Consider the following 12,043-nt stretch of genomic DNA (forward strand, 5'->3'; position numbering starts at 1 on the left):
AATAAACTATGGAAAATTCTTAAAGGGATGGGAATACCAGACCACCTTAACTGTCTCCTGAGAAACCTGTATGTGAGTCAAGAAGCTTAGAGCCAGACATGAAACAATGGACTGTTTCAAAATTGGGAAAGGAGTACATCAAACTGTATATTGTCACCCTGCTTATTTAACTTCTCTGCAGTGTACACCATGCAAAATGCTGGGCTGGATGAATCACAAGCTGGAATCAAGATTACCTAGAGAAATAACCTCAGATGCAGACGATACCACCCTAATGCAGAAAGCAGAGAAGAACTAAAGAGCCTCTTGATGAAGGTGAAAGAGGAGAGTGAAAAAGCTGGCTTAAAGCTTAACATTTTAAAAAATAAATAAATATAATCATGTAATCCACTACTTCACTTCATGGCAAATAGATGGGGAAAAAGTGGATGAATCAATATTACCTAGAGAAATAACCTCAGATGCAGACGATACCACCCTAATGCAGAAAGCAGAGAGGAAATAAGAGCCTCTTGATGAAGGTGAAAGAGAAGAGTGAAAAAGCTGTCTTAAAGCTTAACATTTTAATAAATAAATAAATATAATCATGTAATGCACTACTTCACTTCATGGCAGATAGATGAGGAAAAAGTGGATGTAGAAAAATATTTTATTGGGCTCCAAAATCACTGCTGACAGCGACTGTAGCCATGAAGTTAAAAGATGCTTGCTTCTTGGAAGGAAATCTATGACAAACCTAGACAGGGTATTAAAAAGCAGAGAGTCATTTTACGGACAAAGGTCTGTATAGTCAAAGCTATGGATTTTCCAGTAATCCTTTATGGATGTGAGAGTTGGACCATAAAGAAAACTGAGCGCTGAAGAACTGATGCTTTCAAATTGTGATGCAGGAGGAGTCTTGAGAGTCCCCTGCACTGAAAGGAGATCAAAATAGTCAATCCTAAAGGAAATCAACCCTGAATATTCATTGGAAGGACTGATGCTAAAGCTAAACTCCAGTACTTTGGCCACCTGATGCGATGCACTGACTCATTGGAAAAGATCCTAATGTTGGGAACGATTGAAGGCAAAAGGAGAAGGGAGCAGAAGGTGACATAGTTAGATAGCTTCACTGACTCAATGACCAACCTGGACAGCATATTAAAAAGCAGAGACATTACTTTGCTGACAAAGGTCTGTCTAGTCAAAGCCATGGTTTTTTCCAGTAGTCGTATATGGATGTGAGAGTTGGACTATAAAGAACGCATTGATTGCTTTTGAACTGTGGCATTGAAGAAGACTCTTGAGAGTCCCTTGGACTGCAAGGAGATCAAGCCAGTCAATCCTAAAGGAAATCAGTTGTGAATATTCATTGGAAGGACTGATGCTGAAGTTGAAACTCCAATATTTGGCCACCTGATGGGAAGAATTGACTCATTGGGAAAGACCCTGATGCTGGGAAAGATTGAAAGCAGAAGGGGACAACAGAGGATGAGATGGTTGAATGGAATCACTGACTCGATGGGTATGAGTTTGAGCAAGCTCTGGGAGTTCGTGATGGACAGGGAAGCCTGGTCTGCTGCAGTCCATGGGGTCGCAAAGAGTCAGACACGACTTGGCGACTGGACAACAGCAACGGTGGTGAGTACACATGCTAGGCATTTCATTCAGCACCAGGCAGTGCCAGGCAAATAACAAGTAAAGAAGATGGACTGCGACCATATTTTAAAAAGTCATGCACCCTGAAGTTCACTGAAGTATTCTTTCAATAGCCAGGACATGGAAGTAACCAAAGTGTCTATTGATAGAGGATTGGATAAAGAAGATGTGGTACATATATAAAATGGAATATTACCCAGTCATAAAAAGGAACCCATTAGTGCCACTTGTAGAGGCATGGACAGATCTAGAGACTGTCGTATAGAGTGAAGTAAGTCGGAAAGAGAAAAACAAATATTGTATAATATCACTTAAATGTGTAATCTAGACAAATAGTAAAGATGAACTTATTTGCAAAGCAGCAGTAGAGACATAAATGTAGAGAACAAACATATGGATACCAAGGCAGGAAGGAGGGGTGGAATGAATTGGTAGGCTAGGATTGACTTATGGGAACTCTACTCAGTGCTCTGTGGTGAACTAAATGGGAAGCAAATGTGAAAAAGAGAGGATATGTGTATATGGATAACTGATTCACTTTGCTATACAGCAAAAACTAATGCAACATTGTAAAGAAACGATACTCCAATAAAATTTTTAAAAAATACAATTAAAAAAGAAAAGGGACTGTGTCCTATTCATTACAGACCTGTGGGTTACCTGGAGCTTCATACAGACCTGTAGTGAATATGTATATCAGTCTTGTTGTTGACTATGGGGATACAAATCTACTGGGGATGTAGGGAATGCTTTAGGATCTGAACCGGAGATGCTATTTCCTGAGTCAGTTTGGAGATAGAGAAGTTGTGAAGTCTAAGAACTTGAACTCACCAATTCTGACCCCAATATAGTTGCTAACCTGATCCCATAATGAATAATGATTATTTTTCCCAGGCAGTACAGTAGTAAAGAATCTGGCTGTCAATGCAGGAGACACAAGAGATGTGAGTTCAATCCCTGGGTCAGGAAGATCCCCTGGAGAAGGAAATGGAAACCCACTCCAGTATTCTTGCCTGGAAAATTCCATGGACAGAGGAGCCTGGAGGGCTACAGTCCGTGGGGTCACAAAAGGGTCAGACATGACTGAGCCACTGAGTGCAGAGTACACATACCAGGCATTAATGGGGCAACTGAGTGGATCATTTATGTGGCTCCCCATTTATATATTGGTACAACCAGAGAAGCAAGCAAGATATGATGTAGGTGAGCATCTGGTATTTGCACTGTAAGCGTTTAGAAACTGCAACCCCGTCTACTAAAAGTTTCCAGGCTGACTCAGTGCAAAGGTGATTGTTTTGGAAACTTTGAATGAGACTGGTTCTGTGACTCCAGTATTATGCAAACAGAAGGATGGAGGCAATTGAAAGAACTTTTACTCTGATACGTTCTAAGTGACTTAAGCAACGGGAATCCTTGGGCATGGGTTAAGGCTGAAACAAACGAGACTAACATTTCTCCCACCAAGTGCCAGCACACACAGATGGACATAGTCTCCTGTTCTGTACACTGTGAGGCATCTTCTGTTTCCTTTCTCTTCCTTTGCACAGATGCCTTCACCAGCCAGTGTAAGCTGTGTGCTTGTCAAAGCTGGTCTGTCTATAGCGATTACCAGTTGTCTGAGACTTCCTAAGTGTTTTACATGTTACTTCCTTTAGTCTCACAGAAGTTATATGCTGTAGATATAATTGTTATAATTTACTGATAAAGCAGCTGAGGCCCGGAGAGGTTAAGTATCTCATCTACAGTAAGGAAACGATTCAGCCAGCATTTGAACTCAGACAGCACTTGGCACTAGAGACTAGGCTTTTAACCACAATGCTGTACTCTCTATAAAATCTTCAAGGTTATCGAGTTCAAACTCTGTTAATTGCAAAGCATTTATAGACTGTTTCTATTAAACATCTGAACTGTGTGTGAGTTATGGATATCTGTAAGGCAGACTCTGCTGTGATTCACACAGCAGTGATATCCTGAGAAGTGTTAGTGGACAGGATAATCCAAAAGCTGTCCTGGGTCGAAATTATTTGTTATGGCTGCCACAACACTGGCTGGAGATGGTCCAGGAAAGTACAGATGGTGGAAAGGAATGCCCAGCTCCCCGGGGCCCTGGCCATCTGCCATTCGTGTCTTGACTGATTCTGGCTGTGGTGATGGCTGTCCTTAGACTCTTGTCAATGCGTTGGTACCTTGATGGGTTTGTTTCCCTTGGGAAACATTGTTACATCGTTCTGCCAGGGAATCTTGGCTCCTTAATTCAGTTTGTTTGACTGGACTTTGTTCCAGTAATCAGTGTTGGTGTTTGTATTATTCTGTGCATCTCTTTTGGAGAAGGAAATGGCAACCCACTCCAGTATTCTTGCCTAGAGAATCCCGTGGACAAAGGAGCCTGGTGGGCTGCTGTCCATAGGGTCGCACAGAGTCGGACACGACTGAAGCAACTTAGCTTGCATGCATGCATTGGAAAAGGAAATGGCCACCCACTCCAGTGTTCTTGCCTGGAGAATCCCTGGGACAGAGGAGCCTGGTGGGCTCTGTCTATGGGGTGGGTTGCACAGAGTCGGACACGACTGAAGCGACTTAGCAGCAGCAGCAGCAGTGCATCTCTTTGGTGTGGTGTCAGGGCTACACTAATGATTTGGACCATGACTCTGGTGCTGGTTGTAACATGATCAACCATTGCAAAGAGAGCCAACGGCAAGACAGTGACACTGTCCATTATGTGGCTGAAGTCATGGCAATGCATATGATTTCATACAAATGTCTGTTGTGTGTGGTGATGGCTGTTAGCGCCATCTAAGAATCAGCCACTTCCTCGTCCTCACCACAATCCCATATGGTAGATGCAGTTATTAAACTCATTTTACAATTAAGAAGCAAAGGCACAGAGAGGATACATAATTTGGCCTGGGTCACACAGTAAACAAATAAAGGAATTAGGATTTAAACCTAGGCAGTTGAGGCCCAGCCTCTGTGCTCTTGACCACCAGGCTATCCCACCTCCCTTCCGCTATACTTTATAGGGGATAAAGGGACAAATGACACAGGACCTTCCCTCAAAGACGGTCTCACTGGCCTCATTTATTTGGGTTTTGGTAGTCTTTGTGCTTGTGTGAACTTGATGGACTTCTGGAAGAAATATAAAGTGTCATTTATAAGTAACGCTTCAAGGTTTTGTCTCAGGTAAATTTTCCAAAGCGTTTCTGTCCTCCCACAGAAGACAATGCTGAACCATTAGGGATTCAGATCATTTAGTCCCACTTTATTATTTGCAGCTAATAATAATGGCCATTGAATATTGAGCACATCCTGTGAGCTGGGCACTTTCTAAACTCTTTCCCTGGGTTTTCTCACCTTATGTTCACAACTGGTCTCTGGGAGTGGATTATGAGTATTCCCATTTTATGAAAGAGGAAATTGAGATTCAGGGATGTTATATAAACTGCTCGTAGTCACACAGCTTGTCATGGGGCTGGTCTAGGCACCCAGGCAGTCTGGCTCCATAGTCCATGTTTTTAATTAACCACCACCTTAGGGTGGAAAGATCACTGGGGTTAGCACAGTCTTGCCAGCTCTGACACAATGTCCGCATGTGTGATGCTGGCCAAGCCTGGCCTTTCCTCCCGTCTTCATTCATTCATTCAGCCACTGTTTATAGCACACCTACTGTGTGCCAGGCACGCTTAGTGCTGGGCAAATCCTGCTGAAGGAGACAGGCTTGGTCCGTGCTCTTGCACAGTTTACAGTTGAATTCGGTTTCCTCATCTTTAAAAGTCAAGAATTAAAATATATTAAAAAACATTTCTCGTCCTTTTGAAAACCCATGCCTCTTTTTATAAACATAAACATTACGCTTTTCCTAATGGTTTCTGAAATTTCCAAGTAATTGAGTTACCATGACTAAAAATAAAGCAATTATAATGTTGAGTAATTTTTGTTTTGAATCACACAGGCCCTCACCCCTACCCCTAGGGAGATTCTTACATGCCGAGCCCCCAGTCCTCGGCATTCTTTCCTTGAAGAATCATCAGAATGGTGTCTCACTCTAACAACAAAGGGATCGGCAGTTAAATTTCCCGTTGCTTTGAAATGCTGGCATTGTGTCTCATTTGTGTTCATTCTTTCACCAAGTTTTGGCCCTCAGGTTTGTGTGGCACGTAAAACTTTACTCATGCCTTTTACTGAAAACCCTTTCCCCACCAGGACATCGTCGTGAGTCATGAGTTCTCTTGCCATCTGACATTTCCCCATCCTGTTAAGGGAGGGATCATCAAAGAGCATGCCTGCGTACAGGAAAGAGAGGTCCACAGGCTCCTCCTCATTCAGTGGCCTTGTGAGTGGCCTAGATGAAGCTTTTGTCTCTAAGAAATGTCTGGGCTGTTTGTACTTTGAGATCTGTACGGGAAATTGTGCTTTATAGACCCCTTAGGAGCACTAACTGGCTTACAAGTGCCTCCTGAGAACTGGGCTTCAGGAAGATGGGCTTCTCAAGCTCACTTTACCTGGCACTTGCTTATGCATTGCCCATGCTGTCCTTAATTATTCTGGGGACTCATATAAACTCTCAGAGATGGTATCAACCATGCGTAGTGAACAAGCATAATTTATCCACTGAAGGAGCAGAAAGCAGAATTCTCTGAATTAAAAAAAATTTTTTTGACAAGACCATGAAATCTACCCTCTGATAAAATTTTAAGTATACACCACATTGTTGATGACTGTAGGTGCCATGTTGGACAGCAGATCTCTGGAGTGTAATCCTATTTCTGAACTGAAACTTTATGCCTGTTGATTAATAACTCTATATTTCCCTTCCCTACCTCCTCCAGCCTCTGGTAAACACCATTCCATGTTTTGATTTTATGATTATGACTATTGTATATACTTTGCATAAAGGGAGTCACGTAGTGCTTATCTTTCTGTGTTTGACATTTCACTTAGCATAATGTCCAATTATAAAGAGAATTTATTTACTTGGGATTTTAAAGGGAGTGATAGGTATTGTGAAAAAATGTGATTTAATTCAATAAATGTTGGAGCAAGCACTGTGTTCAGTGACAAAAGTATAGAGATGAATAAGACCTGTGTCTAGTGGTGTGCTGGTAAATAATTAACAACAGGTTCTGTGGGGAGGGAGGAGCCCTGATTTGTAGCATTTGCTGATTTCCACAGTGTAAAAATACTCCTATTGTTTTAAAAATACACTAGTTAAAAAATAAAATAAAATACCATGGTTGATTTCAAGCTACTGACATAATGTCAACGGGCTTGCAGAATTCTTAAGAATTTACGTCAGCTCTCATGAATCTATGCAAGCTGGTCCTATACTCTGTTGCTGGTGCCTGAAGCTTTCCAGAAGCTGTCAGTTTAGACTGGAACATAGACAAATTGCAATGCAGTATGAAAAAGGTGAGATAGAAGCATGTAGCAGGTAGAAAGGTGTCATGGGAGAGAGTGGTTAAATTCTGTGATGTGCACAATTCTGAGCTGCAGGGGCAGAAAAGATGTGTAAGGAAGGCAGTTAGGTGGAGATAGGACCTTAAAGCATCCCCATTGTCTTCAGGTCAAAAGGAAACACCTGGGCCAATTTTAAGGTCCCTCTCAGTCTGTTGTTATCTTCCCTGGCTAACCTTTTCTTCCGGTCTTAGGAACACATCTCTGCCTTGGCTGACACTACCCCTTCCTTGCCAAAACACTTTCCCTTTGTCTTCATTTTTCTGCTTTCCCCATATCCTCCTTTATGAATTCTTCCAAGTCACAGAAAGCAGGAACCGTAAGGGAAAAGATTGATAAAGAGAATTACATCAAAGTTAAGAATTTAGGTTCATCAAGAGGCAGTGTTAAGAAAGTGAAAGACGAATAATAGAATAAGGAAAACTATTTGCAGCACTTAAAATCAATGAAGAGCTTGTATTCAGAATGAATTAGTAATCCTCCCAAGTCAATAAAACAAAGACAGCAAAATGGAAACAGACTTGAACAGCAACTTCATAAGCATGGATCTCCAAATAGCAAATATGAATATATGCTTACCTTCACTAGTCTTTGGGAATGTGAAATACCCACAAACACCCACCAAGAAAATTAAATAGACTTACTCTATTAAGTATTGTTGAGGATTTAGAGCAGTGGAAAATAACATATGGAATACATTGCAGATGAGATTTGGAATTAATCCAATTATTTTGATCACTTTTTGGTAGGACTTATTAAAATTGAACATATACATAACGCTATGCTGTTGCTGCTTAACTGCTTCAGTCGTGTCCAACTCTGTGCAACCCTGTGGACTGTAGCCCACTAGGCTCCTCTGTCCATGGGGTTCTCCAGGCAAGAATACTGGAGTAGGTTGCCATGCCTTCCTCCAGGGGATCTTCCCAACCCAGGGATCGAACCTAGGTCTCCTGCCTTGCAGGCGGATTCTTTACTGTCTGAGCCACCAGGGAAGCCCAAGAATACTGGAGTGGGTAGCCTATCCTTTCTCAAGGGGATCTTCCCCACACAGGAATTCTTTATTAGCTGGGCTACTAGGGAAGCCCATACATACTCTATGACCCAACCCAGCACTTATTTTCCTAGACATATAGCCCACCCTTCCCACTCCCCCAAATGCATATGTTCACCTAAAGGTATATACTGGAATGTTCATAGCAGCATCTGTAGTGATGGCTCCCAATTCAAAACACCCAGGTGTTTGTTGATAGAAAATAAGTTGTGACAATCTCAAACAGCCACAAAAAAAGAAGAAAGTGTTTTTCATAGAACAACGTGGATGAATCTCACAAATCTAATATTAAGTGAAAGGGGCAAGACACAAAGAATACAAATGACATTATTCCATTTATATTTGTTAATAGTTCAAGAACAGGCAAAACTATTGATGGGGTTAGAAGTCAGTTTCCTGGTTACCTTTGGGGAGGAGCAAAAGCGTTAGTGATTGGGAGGACCGTGCTGGGGGCTCTGATGATGTTTTATGTCTGGTGCTGCATGCTAATAACATTTTGTTATAATTCATCAAGTGGTATATGTACGGTTTGTGTACCTTTCTGTATGTCTTATATTTTCATTGACTGAAAAACGAAGGAGCTTCTGAACCCAAGTGTTAGACATAGAAGTGAATATGTGTTTTCTTAGACCACTTCTGTGTTTTCCCTTTCAGTGTTTTCTACCTCTGCGAATTTAACCATTAAACATTAAAAGATATATTGAGAGTAACCAGGAGCTATTTTAGATCCTGTGGATAAATAAGGAACAAAATAGGAAAAAAAAACGCTGCTCTCATGGAGTGCGTATTTTCATGTGGACAGAAGAGCAGTTGAGCAAATACATAAAATGTCAGGTGGTGATAAATGCTCTGGCATACTATTAGGGGTTTAGAGAATAGAGAGTAATTGGCCTGGGATGAAGATTCAAGTACTAAACTAAATTAGGTTTATATAGGGTGAAGTAGACTCTTTGATAAGGTGGTAGTTGAGCAGGAACCTGAAAGAGGTGAGAGATTAGTCCAGAAGGTTTATGGTAAAGAGTATTCCAGGCAGAGAGAACCATAAGTGCAAAGGCCCTGGGGTGGGAGCCCTGGCTTCCTAAGCCAGAAACTCAGGCCTTACTCTTGGCTTCTCTCTCTCTCTCCTTCACCTCTTATTCACACCAAGCCATCAATCCATTTAATTCCATAGTGAAATATCTCTCAACCTTTTCACCTTTTCTCCATCCTCACCATCCTTGCCTATTTGGACAATGGTTTCTTAATTCTGCCTTCTCATGTCCCATTTTTTCAATTTGGTCCTCTGATGGGGTGCCCCCTTTGCTCAGAGTCTCCTGCTTTCCTCTCTGGTCTCATTTCTTGCTGCTTGTGCCTTGTACTCCTACATGAGTCAACAACAAAAATGAGTCCACTTCCCGTTTCCCTCTGGGCCTTTCTACCCTAGGGTGCTACTGCATGCAGCCTTCTTTCCCTGCCCCACCTACTTATTTCAGGCTTTGCACATCTTGCAGGTTTTGCTTTGATATTGTTAATTTTGGGAAATTTTTTCTGCCCCTTAACTGTTGGCCAGGTATCCTCCCAAGGGCTCTCATTGCAGCCTGCGTCTGCCCATCATTGCTCTTTTACACCATTCTGTACTTGCTTTTTATTTTTCTCAACCTCTCGGTAAACTCTAAGACACATGTGGGAAGTAGCTGTTTCTGTTTTGTGTCTCAGTTGTAAGCGCAGTTCCTGCATTTAGAAGTTGCACAATAAATGCTAAATGAATGAATGTGTGTTGAACTAGATCCCTATGGTATGAGAACAGTCTAGTATTTTGTTAGTCACTGATAGAAATATTTTCCAGTCAAAACAGTATTTATTAACTTAGAAAAGTCAGACCAGTTTTGTATCTAAGTTCTTGTTCCAGGTAACTTAATTTCTCAAACACATAAATATTATGTTTCAATGTTAAGATTATCTTATTTCATTCAATACCATGTAAAACTTCAATTCGGGGAGTTTTGTATCTATTTGTGAAAAAATTCAAATGTTGAGACCAAATGTCTTGTTCTGGCTACAGAGCAATATCATTATTGTGACTTATTTCTAAAATGGAAAATTTCTAGAAAAAAAATTTCCAAGGTAAAGTTTATTAGTTTTGTGAATTAGGGGGCCTATGGTAGGTGGATGTTCTTTTTAATTTATCACATATGGAAATGGAAGCTTTTAACATGAGAGAGTAGGAGAGACAAGAGAAAGGAAAAGAAACAGCGAAAGTAGCTCTTCTTATGCCGATCATTTGTGCTTGGGCAAGTGATGTTGCTGACCCCTGAGGCGTGAGAATTAGAAGACAGCAGAGCAAGGGACGTGAAGTGGGGCTGGCACGCTGTGCCGGTCTCTCAAATTGACCTTTAAAAGTTGCTTAACAGGACTATTTGGAGGATTATAAATATTTGCGCATAAGGTACACTCATAGCTACTCTTTACTGTGTGTGCATGTGTGTGCTAAATCGCTTCAGTCGTATCCACCTCTCTGCACCCCTATGGACTGTAGCCCGCTGGGCTCCTCTGTCCAGGGGACTCTCCAGGCAAGAGTGGGTTGCCATTTCCTTCTCCAGGGGATCTTCCCTACGCAGGGATCAAACCGAGTCTCTTATGTCCCCTGCCTTGGCGAGTTCTTTACCACTAGTGCCGCCTGGAGCATTTGCTGTATGCCAAGCAGTATAACTTCTTTAAGGAGACAATCTTATTTAACTCTAATAACACTTGTGTGGAATCAAGCTATATCCTCATCTTCTAGATGAGAGCATCAGGCTCAGAGAGGCTGAGTGGTTTGCCCTAGGTTACACAGCAGGTCAGTGGTCACGCTGAGTTATAAACCCATTCTCTCTGACTTGGAAGGCACAGGCGTCCTAATCACTAGGCTCTGTTGTCTCCCATATCAGAAAACAAACCAGCTAACTTATCCTACAGCTAAATGCATCTTACGGTAGGTTATCTATCCCTGTGGATAATCCACGGCACAGTCCACCCATTATGCTCCAGTTCTGGTTAAAGGGCAGGAGAGAAGTGACAGCAAACTCTATGCAAATATGGGCATCTAACCTGCAGGAGACCCTGAAGCACCATCTTTTTCACCAAATGGCACTAGAAAAGCTTCACCAAGCAAGGATTCATAAAAGAAGATTTCTAAATTGTGAGCGGGGCAGGTAAGTATACTTTGTGAGCAAAAAGAGTCCCGCCTCTTTAGGAAATATTGATCCTGGAGAGAAAGAACGAGAACTGCTGGCCATCTTTCCCTGAAAGGCCAGAGGCCCCTTCTCTGGCCTCTGGGCTCAGCGCTCTGGCTGAGGGTGTGTTTGTTTGGCTGTGACTCTTTTCCTGCAGTTTCTCTCTCTAGGTGTCATATTTCCTGAGCTCCAGGGCAAGAGCCTGCCATAGAGCTCCAGGCTCCCTCCAGTTTCAGCCTGAGCCCCTGGCTTTCATTCCTGCCTCCTTGGCCAAAGCAGGATGAGAGCTTGAAAAATGACACTGATTGGATGCACATTTGATGGGGGTGATTGCTGGACAAGCACCTCACCCATCCCCCGCCCAAAACGAAACTGACAGCTACACCCTCCTGGTTGGGGCCCAAACCACTGCCTTATTAAGAGAGGCCCTTTCCCTCTCCTCCCCACCCACACCCTTGCAGCTTGCCCAGCGCTTCCTGCTGAAATCAGAGGCAGGCCATGTGCTTCACAGCCTTCTTCTCTACTCTGCCCTCCGCCCAGCAATAGTTTCCTCTGACACGGAAAGCCCCCACTTATTTAACTGGGCTAATCCTCTGCTTCAGGCTCCAGAATTCACTTCTGCATTTCTGGACCTTGCATCCCTGTACTTAGCTCCCTAGACTCTCCACATCCCTGCTGAGGTTTCCATAAGAGGTCCACCCAGAGCCCCCTC

At 42.4% G+C, this 12,043-nt stretch overlaps 1 protein-coding gene across 7 annotated transcripts in view; it reads left to right on the forward strand.

Moving 5' to 3' along the window:
* The window catches only part of DDR2 (discoidin domain receptor tyrosine kinase 2), a 175,526-nt gene that overhangs the window by 61,871 nt on the left and 101,612 nt on the right, over window positions 1-12,043 (forward strand). The window lies entirely within an intron of this gene.

The sequence above is a fragment of the Bos grunniens genome, chromosome 3, assembly GCF_055505025.1.
Source record: "Bos grunniens cultivar Pamir isolate PY7600 chromosome 3, Bosgru_T2T1.0, whole genome shotgun sequence".
Lineage (NCBI taxonomy): Eukaryota > Metazoa > Chordata > Mammalia > Artiodactyla > Bovidae > Bos > Bos grunniens.